The sequence below is a fragment of the Coregonus lavaretus genome (assembly GCF_964263955.1).
Source record: "Coregonus lavaretus genome assembly, chromosome: 28".
NCBI classification, from domain to species: domain Eukaryota; kingdom Metazoa; phylum Chordata; class Actinopteri; order Salmoniformes; family Salmonidae; genus Coregonus; species Coregonus lavaretus.
This window is the reverse complement of record NC_140015.1, coordinates 38,166,936-38,180,713: the sequence shown is the minus strand read 5'-3', so window position 1 is coordinate 38,180,713 and position 13,778 is coordinate 38,166,936. Positions and strand designations below refer to the sequence as shown.

General features: G+C 47.3%; 1 pseudogene across 1 annotated transcript in view; it reads right to left on the bottom strand.

The window, feature by feature from the left end:
• LOC311103256 (protein sidekick-2-like) overlaps positions 1–13,778 on the bottom strand; it is a 103,642-nt pseudogene that overhangs the window by 3,566 nt on the left and 86,298 nt on the right. Inside the window, exons 29-32 of the transcript in view lie at positions 13,487–13,651; positions 13,099–13,239; positions 10,158–10,296; positions 117–246 (exon numbers count right to left, since the gene is read on the bottom strand). The product of the transcript in view is annotated as a protein sidekick-2-like (transcript). The remainder of the gene's footprint in view (positions 1–116; positions 247–10,157; positions 10,297–13,098; positions 13,240–13,486; positions 13,652–13,778) is intronic.

Here is a 13,778-nt window from a genome sequence, read left to right as displayed (position 1 = left end):
CTGTACCTGTCGTCTACAGTAGCTGTACCTGTCGTCTACAGTAACTGTACCTGTCGTCTGCAGTAACTGTACCTGTCGTCAACAGTAACTGTACCTGTTGTCTGCAGTAACTGTACCTGTGAGTCTGATATCTCAGAGGGCTTCTCAGTCAGGCTGCTGTTCTCTGCAGGGATCAGATCGTTGTACTTGGTACTGACATCTTCATCGGAGTAGTGGAGACTGCCTGGACTGGGCCTCGGGGGAGACCTGGAGAGAGGATGGGGGAGGAAGGAGGGGGGGCGAGAGAGAAAAAAGGTGGAGAGGGAAAAAGAGAGAGAAAGAGAGAGAAAGAGAAATACAGAGAAAGAGAAATTCAAGGTCAGTTTAAGTGTGTGACAACATGGTATTGTTTCTCTGATACAGTCTTATCTAGCAGTTGGAAAGTCAAACAGCTTGTGAGGTTGACAGCATAGGCCACTGAACATGAGGGTCACTGTCAACCATGACAGTTCTTTAAGTCACTTTGTTAGTGTCCTGAATAGACAACATTCAGTAGCTATTCTAAGACATGTAGAGCACAGAATGTATTCTGCGCTCTTCAAGCTTGCTGCTCATAGAACTCCAAGTTGCCCCTTTCCATTAAGTTGATTGGCTCGGCCTATTGGCTGTTTTCCATAATGTATTGTTGTTTGTTTCCTCTGTGCAGTCTCTCAGTCAGTCAGCCAGCCAGCCAGTCTGTCAGTCAGCCAGTCTGTCAGTGCAGTCAGTCAGCCAGTCAGTCTGTCAGTCAGCCAGTCTGTCAGCCAGTCAGCCAGTCAGCCAGTCAGTCAGTCAGTCAGTCTGTCTCTCTGTCAGTCAGTCAGTCTGTCTCTCTGTCAGTCTGTCAGTCTGTCTCTCTGTCAGTCAGTCTCTCTGTCAGTCAGTCAGGTGACTGAATAAAAACTATGAAATAATACATCATGTAGTAACCAAAAAAGTGTTAAGCAAATCAAAATATATCTTATATTTGAGAGTCTTCAAATAGCCACCCTTTGCCTTGATGACAGCCTTGCACACTCTTGGCATTCTCTCAACCAGCTTCATGAGGTAGTTACCTGGAATGCATTTCAATTAATAGGTGTGCCTTCTTAAAAGTTAATTTGTGGAATATCTTTCCTTCTTAATGTGTTTGAGCCAATCAGTTGTGTTGTGACAAGGTAGGGGGGGGGGGGGGGTATACAGAAGATAGCCCTATTTGGTGAAAGACCAAGGTCCATCGATACTTTAAGACATGAAGGTCAGTCAATACGTAACATTTCAAGAAAGTTTCTTCAAGTGCAGTGGCAAAAACCATCAAGCACTATGATGAAACTGGCTCTCATGAGGACCGCCACAGGAATGGAAGACCCAGAGTTACCTCTGCTGCAGAGGATAAGTTCATTAGAGTTACCAGCCTCAGAAATTGCAGCCAAAATAAATGCTTCACAGAGTTCAAGTAACAGACACATCTCAACATCAACTGTTCAGAGGGGACTGTGTGAATCAGGCCTTCATGGTCGAATTGCAGCAAAGAAACCACTACTAAAGGACACCAATAAGAAGACGAGACTTGCTTGGGCCAAGAAACACGAGCAATAGACATTAGACCGGTGGACATTTGTCCTTTGGTCTGGAGTCCAAATGTGAGATTTTGGGTTCCAACCGCCGTGTTTTGTGAGACGCGTGTGGGTGAACGGATGATCTCTGCATGTGTATTTCCCACTGTAAAGCATGGAGGAGGAGGTGTTATGGTGTGGGTGTGCTTTTCTGGTGACACTTTCTGTGATTTGTTTAGAATTCAAGGCACACTTAACCAACATGGCTACCACAGCATTCTGCAGCGATACGCCATCCCATCTGGTTTGGGCTTAGTGGGACTATCATTTGTTTTTCAACAGGACAATGACACAACACACCTCCAGGCTGTGTAAGGGCTATTTTACCAAGAAGGAGAGTGATGCAGTACTGCATCAGATGACCTGGCCTCCACAATCCCCCGACCTCAACCCAATTGAGATGGTTTGGGATGAGTCGGACCGCAGAGTGAAGGAAAAGCAGCCAACAAGTGCTCAGCATATGTGGGAACTCCTTCAACTGTTAGAAAAGCATTACAGGTGAAGCTGGTTGAGAGAATGCCAAGAGTGTGCAAATCTGTCATCAAGGCAAAGGGTGGCTATTTGAAGAATCTATTTATTTGTTTAACACTTTTTTGGTTACTACATGATTCCATATGTGTTTTTCATAGTTCTGATGTCTTCACTATTATTCTACAATGTAGAAAATAGTAAAAATAAAGAAAAACCCTTGAATGAGTAGGTGTTCTGAAACGTTTGACCGGTAGTGTACATCACTGTACGCATACTTAGTTATAGTGTGAGAACACTGAACACTGTCCTCCAGACAGACACTACATTAGGACTTTGATAGCAGAGCAGACCAGAGCAACGTTTCTGTGACGTTTATTTATGAAACACAGATAGTGTAGTTTTACTGGGCCTATCAGAGCTGGGGTGAACGACCTGTGGTTTGGTTCTACTGGGCCTATCAGAACTGGGGTGAACAACCTGTGGTATGGTTCTACTGGGCCTATCAGAGCTGGGGTGAACGACCTGTGGTATGGTTCTACTGGGCCTATCAGTGCTGGGGTAAACAACCTGTGGTATGGTTCTACTGGGCCTATCAGTGCTGGGGTAAACAACCTGTGGTATGGTTCTACTGGGCCTATCAGTGCTGGGGTAAACAACCTGTGGTATGGTTCTACTGGGCCTATCAGTGCTGGGGTAAACAACCTGTGGTATGGTTCTACTGGGCCTATCAGAACTGGGGTGAACAACCTGTGGTATGGTTCTACTGGGCCTATCAGAACTGTGGTGAACAACCTGTGGTATGGTTCTACTGGGCCTATCAGTGCTGGGGTAAACAACCTGTGGTATGGTTCTACTGGGCCTATCAGAACTGGGGTGAACGACCTGTGGTACAGTTGGTCATGTGTTGGGGTGCTAGGCTAACTGGCCTCATGGTGGTTGAGATATTAGGATACAGTAATCCCTCGTTTATCGCGGGGGTTACGTTCCGAAAATGACCCGCGATAAGTGAAATCCGCGAAATAGAAAACTTTTTTTTTTTACAATTAGCAACTATTACATGTATACAAATACAGTGACTCACGTGTAGGCCGTTTCACTGCTCTTCAGACTGGGCCGCTGCATCCTGACTGCGCTCTGCAGTGTTCTCTTCTTCTGAAGCCCGCCGTGCAGGTGTGTTTGTTCGGGAGAAGAACATAGTGATAGGCAGCTGTTGTCGCTCTTTTTTCTTCTTTGCAAAAAGATCCTTGTACACCGACATGCCACCATCGATTACGTTGGAGAACTGTAATGAACGGCTCATCAAAGGGTCCCATTCCTCAGCTACTCGCTTAAGTTCAGTGGCCATTCGCACCATGGTTGCTAAGCGACCAAGCGTTAGTCCTTCCTCCTCATTGACTGCTGCTGTCGTCCTTATGTTTTTTTCCTCCTTCTTTATGTAACGAACGGAAGATTCATTGATTCCGTAATGGCGAGCAACGGCTGCATAGCTTTTACCTTCCCTTAGCATGTCCAGAAGTTTAACTTTATCTGAGATAGGTAGCATCTTCCGCCGTTTGGGCCCATCCGCAGGTGCTTTTGTCGGTCCAGGCCGTTTCGTCGACATTATGGGTTTAGGAGATGTTCGAAATTACAAGATAATTTGGCCAACTTAATGTAAATTTGCCAAGCTGTTTTATGTACGTACACATAACTGCACGAGACGACAAAATGATAGCACAATTCGTAGCATGTTTTGATACAAGAAGCGGGAGTGAGTTTTTAGCGAATCAGAATGCAGAGCACAATGCACCAAAAAAAAAAAAATGCATTATGAAAATCCGCGAAATAGCGAATCCGCGATAAGTGAACCGCGAAGTGGCGAGGGATCACTGTATAGTGTTAGGTTCAGAGTCTGCTTCCTTCAGGGCAGGGGAAACCAAAAAGAGGCTGTCTCAAATGGCACCCTATTCCCTATTGGCCCTGGTCAAAAGTAGTTCACTATATAGGGAATAGGGTGCCATTTGGGATGCAACCAGGGTGGTTCTGCAGTGCACCCATTATGGAGGAATGTGTTAGATGGATGGAGGTGGAGGGGGGGAAGTGCTGGTCTCTCCCTGACTGAGGAGGCCTGGGGTGGGGATCAAAGGAACCAGTGCTGCATCCTGCCTCCCTTCTCTTTGAAGAGCTCCAGTCGGGTGCAGGTCCGCTAACGACCTGCTGCCCAGAGAGGGAGAGGGTGGGGTGAGGGTGAAGGATGGGTGGGTGGGAGTGAGGGGATGGAAGGAAGGAGGTAGAGGAGAGGGAGAGAGGAGTAGAAGTAAGTAGGAGGTAGGGGAGGAATGAGGAGTACTGATCAATTATTTAAACTCTCTCTCTCTCCTATCGCCTCCTCTGAATCTTAAGTAGCTACTTCATCACAACTTCCCTGCTCCTCATGTCCTCCTCGTTAGCCCAAATCCTTTTGTTGCCTTAACCCTTTCATAGACTACACTGTTATGTAGTGTCTTCCAAACGCCTTAGCCAATCTCAATGATTTAGCCATTTCATGTGGCCTATGTAAAGGTCCCCTTGTAACCTGGTAAGTGAAAGATGGCTACAGTGCTGTCATCAGCTTAATGTGGTTATAATGGCTCTGCGGTACAAACCGTGTCAGGCTCACCTCTTTGTCACCTTTATACACCATGTTCTAATGATTCTAATCTCATATAAAGACAATGAATGGTTTCTGTACTTCATTGGTATTTTGTACAGATTGACCTCACAAACCTATTTTCTTTGAGCTGTTGTAGCATGTCTCCGACATTAAGCCCACGGATGTAAACTACTGATGCGAGGGAGCGAGAGAGACGGAAAGAGAAAGGGAGAGAGAGAAAGAAAGAGATAGATAAAGAAGGATAGAGAGGGAGCGTGGTCTAGACCTTCAGAGATACAGGCCCTACAGTAAACATCACAGACCTCACCTGGCCTTCAACAGAACAGACTAAAGGTCATTACGGTGGGGAAAATCAATGGCCTAACAGATGTTTTTCTGCTTTACTTTATGTTCTTGATGACTGAGAGGCCTCTAGAAGGCAGGGGTCATTTTCCTCGAACACGGTTAGTTACCCCAGTCATTGGCCATGAAAAGCAACCCAAAGGCCCTGGCCCTGGATCTATCTGTGTATTCATTTAGTTCAGACCTAATCAACAGAGAGCATTCTTCCATGAGGATAATCTTTAAAGGGTTTGTGTCCTGTGATCAGTCTGCCTTACCCCCCTCTCCCTCCTTCCCCTCCCTTTCCTCCTGCCTTACCCCCCTCTCCTTCCTTCCCCTCCCTTCCTCCTGCCTTAGCCCCATCTCCTTCCTCCCCCTCCTCTCCTGCTGCCTTACCCCCCTCTCCTTCCTCCCTCCTCCCCCTCCTTTACTCCAGCCTTACTCCAGCCTTACTCCATTCTCCTTCCTCCCCCTCCCCTCCTATCCTCCTGCCTTACCCCTCTCTCCTTCCTCCCTCCTCCCCCTCCTCTCCTTCTGCCTTACCCAACTCTCCTTCCTCCCCCTCCCCCCCCCTTTCCTCCTGCCTTACCCCCTCTCCTTCCTCCCCCTCCTCTCCTCCAGCCTTACCCCTCCTCTCCTTCCTCCTCCTCTCATCTCCTCTCCTCCTGCCTTACCCCCCTCTCCTTCCTCCCCATCTTCTCCGCTCCCTTCCTCCTGCCTTACCCCCTCTCCTTCCTCCCCCTCCTCTCCTCTCCTCTCCTCTCCTCCTGCCTTACCCCCTCTCCTTCCTCCCCCTCCTCTCCTCCAGCCTTACCCCCCTCTCCTTCCTCCCCACCTCTCTCCCTGCCTGTGCTTCAATACAGACACCTCAGTCCTTCCACACAGATCAGAGAGAGAAAGCAGAAGAGAACAGAACCCATGATGGAGCTGATGCTGTGTGGTTCATCAGACTGTAGCACAGCTAATCCATCACTCCATCCATCCTGTGGTTGTTATTGTCTGAAGATAAATAGGCATGTTTGAACTGCAGTTGATCTCCTGAATAATCTTCTTCCTAATCAATAAGTATGCATTGAGCATGTGAGCTTTAATCTCAGCCGTGACCCCTCAGAATGAGATGGTTTAATCTCAGCCATGACCCCTCAGAATGTGACCTTTAATCTCAGCAATGACCCATCAGGATGAGATGGTTTAATCTCAGCCATGACCCCTCAGAATGAGATGGTTTAATCTCAGCCATGACCCCTCAGAATGAGATGGTTTAATCTCAGCCATGACCCCTCAGAATGAGATGGTTTAACCTCAGCCATGACCCCTCAGAATGAGATGGTTTAACCTCAGCCATGACCCCTCAGAATGAGATGGTTTAATCTCAGCCATGACCCCTCAGAATGTGACCTTTAATCTCAGCCATGACCCATCAGAATGAAATGGTTTAATCTCAGCCATGACCCCTCAGAATGTGAGCTATAATCAAAGCCATGACCCCTCAGAATAGATGGTTTAATCTCAGTCCTGACCCCTCAGAATAGATGGTTTAATCTCCGCCATGACCCCTCAGAATGAGATGGTTTAATCTCCGCCATAACCCCTCAGAATGAGATGGTTTAATCTCCGCCATGTCCCTCAGAATGAGATGGTTTAATCTCAGCCATGACCCCTCATTATGAGATGGTTTAATCTCAGCCATGACCCCTCAGAATGTGACCTTTAATCTCAGCAATGACCCATCAGGATGAGATGGTTTAATCTCAGCCATGACCCCTCAGAATGAGATGGTTTAATCTCAGCCATGACCCCTCAGAATGTGAGCTTTAATCTCAGCCATGACCCCTCAGAATGAGATGGTTTAATCTCAGCCATGACCCCTCAGAATGAGATGGTTTAACCTCAGCCATGACCCCTCAGAATGAGATGGTTTAACCTCAGCCATGACCCCTCAGAATGAGATGGTTTAATCTCAGCCATGACCCCTCAGAATGTGACCTTTAATCTCAGCCATGACCCATCAGAATGAAATGGTTTAATCTCAGCCATGACCCCTCAGAATGTGAGCTATAATCAAAGCCATGACCCCTCAGAATAGATGGTTTAATCTCAGCCCTGACCCCTCAGAATAGATGGTTTAATCTCAGCCATGACCCCTCAGAATGTGACCTTTAATCTCAGCCATGACCCATCAGAATGAAATGGTTTAATCTCAGCCATGACCCCTCAGAATGTGAGCTATAATCAAAGCCATGACCCCTCAGAATAGATGGTTTAATCTCAGCCCTGACCCCTCAGAATAGATGGTTTAATCTCCGCCATGACCCCTCAGAATGAGATGGTTTAATCTCCGCCATAACCCCTCAGAATGAGATGGTTTAATCTCCGCCATGTCCCTCAGAATGAGATGGTTTAATCTCAGCCATGACCCCTCATTATGAGATGGTTTAATCTCAGCCATGACCCCTCAGAATGTGACCTTTAATCTCAGCAATGACCCATCAGGATGAGATGGTTTAATCTCAGCCATGACCCCTCAGAATAAGATGGTTTAATCTCAGCCATGACCCCTCAGAATGTGAGCTTTAATCTCAGCCATGACCCCTCAGAATGAGATGGTTTAATCTCAGCCATGACCCCTCAGAATGTGACCTTTAATCTCAGCCATGACCCATCAGAATGAAATGGTTTAATCTCAGCCATGACCCCTCAGAATGTGAGCTATAATCAAAGCCATGACCCCTCAGAATAGATGGTTTAATCTCAGCCCTGACCCCTCAGAATAGATGGTTTAATCTCCGCCATGACCCCTCAGAATGAGATGGTTTAATCTCCGCCATAACCCCTCAGAATGAGATGGTTTAATCTCCGCCATGTCCCTCAGAATGAGATGGTTTAATCTCAGCCATGACCCCTCATTATGAGATGGTTTAATCTCAGCCATGACCCCTCAGAATGTGACCTTTAATCTCAGCAATGACCCATCAGGATGAGATGGTTTAATCTCAGCCATGACCCCTCAGAATGAGATGGTTTAATCTCAGCCATGACCCCTCAGAATGTGAGCTTTAATCTCAGCCATGACCCCTCAGAATGAGATGGTTTAATCTCAGCCATGACCCCTCAGAATGAGATGGTTTAACCTCAGCCATGACCCCTCAGAATGAGATGGTTTAACCTCAGCCATGACCCCTCAGAATGAGATGGTTTAATCTCAGCCATGACCCCTCAGAATGTGACCTTTAATCTCAGCCATGACCCATCAGAATGAAATGGTTTAATCTCAGCCATGACCCCTCAGAATGTGAGCTATAATCAAAGCCATGACCCCTCAGAATAGATGGTTTAATCTCAGCCCTGACCCCTCAGAATAGATGGTTTAATCTCAGCCATGACCCCTCAGAATGTGACCTTTAATCTCAGCCATGACCCATCAGAATGAAATGGTTTAATCTCAGCCATGACCCCTCAGAATGTGAGCTATAATCAAAGCCATGACCCCTCAGAATAGATGGTTTAATCTCAGCCCTGACCCCTCAGAATAGATGGTTTAATCTCCGCCATGACCCCTCAGAATGAGATGGTTTAATCTCCGCCATAACCCCTCAGAATGAGATGGTTTAATCTCCGCCATGTCCCTCAGAATGAGATGGTTTAATCTCAGCCATGACCCCTCATTATGAGATGGTTTAATCTCAGCCATGACCCCTCAGAATGTGACCTTTAATCTCAGCAATGACCCATCAGGATGAGATGGTTTAATCTCAGCCATGACCCCTCAGAATGAGATGGTTTAATCTCAGCCATGACCCCTCAGAATGTGAGCTTTAATCTCAGCCATGACCCCTCAGAATGAGATGGTTTAATCTCAGCCATGACCCCTCAGAATGAGATGGTTTAACCTCAGCCATGACCCCTCAGAATGAGATGGTTTAACCTCAGCCATGACCCCTCAGAATGAGATGGTTTAATCTCAGCCATGACCCCTCAGAATGTGACCTTTAATCTCAGCCATGACCCATCAGAATGAAATGGTTTAATCTCAGCCATGACCCCTCAGAATGTGAGCTATAATCAAAGCCATGACCCCTCAGAATAGATGGTTTAATCTCAGCCCTGACCCCTCAGAATAGATGGTTTAATCTCCGCCATGACCCCTCAGAATGAGATGGTTTAATCTCCGCCATAACCCCTCAGAATGAGATGGTTTAATCTCCGCCATGTCCCCTCAGAATGAGATGGTTTAATCTCAGCCATGACCCCTCATTATGAGATGGTTTAATCTCAGCCATGACCCCTCAGAATGTGACCTTTAATCTCATTCATGACCCATCAGAATGAAATGGTTTAATCTCAGCCATGACCCCTCAGAATGTGAGCTATAATCAAAGCCATGACCCCTCAGAATAGAGGGTTTAATCTCAGCCATGACCCCTCAGAATGAGATGGTTAAATCTCAGCCATGACCCCTCAGAATATATGGTTTAATCTCAGCCCTGACCCTTCAGAATATATGGTTTAATCTCAGCCCTAACCCCTCAGAATGAGATGGTTTAATCTCAGCCATGACCCTTCAGAATGAGATGGTTTAATCTCAGCCATGACCCTTCAGAATGAGATGGTTTAATCTCAGCCATGACCCTTCAGAATGAGATGACTTAATCTCAGCCATGACCCCTCAGAATATATGGTTTAATCCCAGCCATGACCCTTCAGAATGAGATGGTTTAATCTCAGCCATGACCCCTCAGAATAGATGGTTTAATCTCAGCCATGACCCTTCAGAATGAGATGGTTTAATCTCAGCCATGACCCCTCAGAATAGATGGTTTAATCTCAGCCCTGACCCTTCAGAATGAGATGGTTTACTGTGAAACATCATAATGCTTTAGAACTATTAGAGCTTTAGAACTATTAGAGCTTTAGAACTATTAGAGCTTTAGAACTATTAGAGCTTTAGAACTATTAGAGCTTTAGAACTATTAGAGCTTTAGAAGACAGTCAAATACAACAACAAATAGACGTCATGCAGAAATCATCTGTGTGTTTATGTGTGTGTGAACTGACTGTGTGTGTGTGTGTGTGTGAACTGACTGTGTGTGTGTGTGTGCGTGCGTATGTGTGTTACTGACCGTGTGTAGATGCCGTTCTTGCGGCAGAAGGAGTTCTTGACTGACAGGCGTCTGTTGTTGAGTTCCAGGGCGGGGAAACGTCCCTCGTCCAGCCTGACCATCTCCCCATGGGACAGGGGCAGGGAGGTACTGTGGCTTCCTAGGTGGGGGTAAGATGACACTGGTAGAAGGTTAGTCCATTGTAGGGGCAGGGGCACACACACAAACAAAATGCCTTCTATGCTCGCTTCGAGGCAAGCAACACTGAACCATGCACGAGAACGCCAGCTGTTCCGGATGACTGTGTGATCACGCTCTCCGTAGCCGATGTGAGTAAGACCTTTAAACAGGTTAATGTTAACAAGGCCGCGGGGCCAGACGGATTACCAGGACACACACTCAGAGCACGCGTGAACCAACTGGCAAGTGTCTTCACTGACATGTTCAACCTCTCCCTGACCCAGTCTGTAATACCTACATGTTTCAAGCAGACCACCATAGTCCCTGTGCCCAAGAACGCCAAGGTAACCTGCCTACATGACTATCGCCCCAGAGCACTCAAATCGGTAGCCGTGAAATGCTTTTGAAAGGCTGGTCATGGCTCACATCAACACCATCAATGATTTAGCACTGAGGTTAATCAACAGTCTCCCTCTAAAACCTTTAGAGTGAGAGACCCTACTGGGGTCCCAGGCCCTGATCAAACAAAACCATGTTTTTACTGACCCACATGCCCATATACATACCCTTATACACAGTATAAACACAGTGAGGTGTAGAGGCAGGGTTTAGGGGACCAGTGACCTCTCCTCTCTCTTCCTCCTGAATGGTTAGTGTGACTCACCATGCTAACGCCTGAACCTGGTGGTGAGTTTGGGCCCACAGTAAAACAAACAACCGTCAGTGGTACAAAACGGCTGTGCTGCCAGGGGGTGGCTGGGAGGTAGCTGGGGGTGCAGGGTCTAAAAGGGGCTCTTTGTGTCCCAGACAAACACTGTCCTTGTCTCTCCTGGACCAGCCAAAGCCCTGTTGACCGACCCCTGACCCCTACAGGACCCCTGGACCTTATAGGACCACTCTCAACACCACACTAAACACTAACAGGGCTTTAAAAGGTAACGTGTGAGATCACCGCAGGCTTGACCTCTCTTCCTCTCCTTCCTCTCTCCTGTTTCTCACCCTCTCTGTCTCTACTTCCTCCCCTGTTCCTCTCCCCCTCTCTTCCTCTCTCCTGTTTCTCACCCTCTCTGTCTCTACTTCCTCCCCTGTTCCTCTCCCCCTCTCTTCCTCTCTCCTGTTTCTCACCCTCTCTGTCTCTACGTCCTCCCCTGTTCCTCTCCCCCTCTCTTCCTCTCTCCTGTTTCTCACCCTCTCTGTCTCTACTTCCTCCCCTGTTCCTCTCCCCCTCTCTTCCTCTCTCCTGTTTCTCACCCTCTGTCTCTACTTCCTCCCATGTTCCTCTCCCCCTCTCTTCCTCTCTCCTGTTTCTCACCCTCTCTGTCTCTACTTCCTCCCCTGTTCCTCTCCCCCTCTCTTCCTCTCTCCTGTTTCTCACCCTCTCTGTCTCTACTTCCTCCCCTGTTCCTCTCCCCCTCTCTTCCTCTCTCCTGTTTCTCACCCTCTGTCTCTACCTCCTCCCCTGTTCCTCTCCCCCTCTCTTCCTCTCTCCTGTTTCTCACCCTCTCTGTCTCTACGTCCTCCCCTGTTCCTCTCTCCCTCTCTTCCTCTCCTGTTTCTCACCCTCTCTGTCTCTACTTCCTCCCCTGTTCCTCTCCCCCTCTCTTCCTCTCTCCTGTTTCTCACCCTCTGTCTCTACTTCCTCCCATGTTCCTCTCCCCCTCTCTCCCTCTCTCCTGTTTCTCACCCTCTCTGTCTCTACTTCCTCCCCTGTTCCTCTCCCCCTCTCTTCCTCTCTCCTGTTTCTCACCCTCTCTGTCTCTACTTCCTCCCCTGTTCCTCTCCCCCTCTCTTCCTCTCTCCTGTTTCTCACCCTCTGTCTCTACGTCCTCCCCTGTTCCTCTCCCCCTCTCTTCCTCTCTCCTGTTTCTCACCCTCTCTGTCTCTACTTCCTCCCCTGTTCCTCTCCCCCTCTCTTCCTCTCTCCTGTTTCTCACCCTCTCTGTCTCTACTTCCTCCCATGTTCCTCTCCCTTTCTCTCTATCCCTGTGAGTTCTAACATGTGACGGACAATAAAACTGACTTCCGTCAGGTCGTTCCCAAGTGATTATTTTACTCAGCATAGTTAAAAAGTTGTTGAATTTGGCCATCAGTGCTCCCACAACAAAAATGCAGAGGAGGGGTAGTGGCAGTCCAACAGTGATGTCACCTGGGATTACTCAGCAGAGCGGCAGTCTGGCACAGTGGGGTAAGGGATAGGAGTCCCACACAGTGTACTGGCTGAATGAGTATTGGCTTAAACATGAGAACAAACCCTGGACACTTACACTGGCAGATCGATCCACATTCTTTCTAAACATGGGACAATAATGACCTCCTGTCTCTCATTCTCCAGTCTACCTATGCTTCTGTAAGGCACTTTGTGACAACTGTTACTGTTAAATGGGCTATAATTGAATTTGATTGTGCTTTTAGCTTGGTCTCATATTACAATGGTCATGCAGATGAGGGGAGGGGAACCAAGGAGTTTTTTTTTGAATTTTTATAATTGTATACATAGTTTTCAGATGTTCCATTCACGACTGATGGATCTGAGCCGTTCTCTTTACGGCCAGCTTCTCAGACACAGATTAAGCCTAGTCCTGGACTGAAAAGATAGCTCAATGGAGAATCTCCATCGAAACATCATTTTTTGTCCAGGACTAGTCTTAATTGGTGTCCGGGAAACCGGCCCCCAAAAGTATCAATAACTTGGGAATGGAATGTTGGGAATGGAATAAAAAGTTGAAAGAAACACGTATCAGAAAGGATAGTTAAACATGGAGCAGTTCTCTCTGTTGTCTACCTGAGTCAGCATTCTTGGTGTACTTCTTACTCTGGCCCCTGATGATGAGGACAAAGACGAGGAGGAGGATGAAGATTAGGCCCACCAGAGCGATGACCACCAGGAACCACCACTCTTCATAGAAGGGAGACACTTTCTGGGCTGGAGATGAGAGAGACAAGTGAGCTAGATAACGGACGTCAGTACCAAGAGGAAGAACAAGTCACTAACTAAACCTGTACAGTATGGTCTGGTTTCCTGGACCTAGATGAAGCCAAGTACAGAGTTAAAAAGTAGGTGAAATAGAAAATCCATTGATTCAAATCGTTTTTAGTCCTGGAATAGGCTCAATCCAGGTCTTGGAAAGGCATCCATATTTATTATAACTGTAGCAGCAAGCGTAACTAACCAGAGATAGAGGGTGAAGGAGCACTGGGGGAGCCGTAGCCGTAGTCGTTGACCCCAATGACCCGGAAGTCATAAGTAACCCCTTCTCTCAGCATGTCCAGGTTCAGTGTGTATGATGTCACTTCCTTTGGAATGTCTTTGATGAGGATATCCCACAGTCCTTCATCTAGAGGGGAGCAGGAAATACATTGAGTGTTTGACTGAGCCTGCCTGGAGTACCAGATGGGCGGGGTTTGCACTTTTGCACTATTCCATTGCACCAGGCAAGCTCTAAGTCTAAGGTCTAATATCAC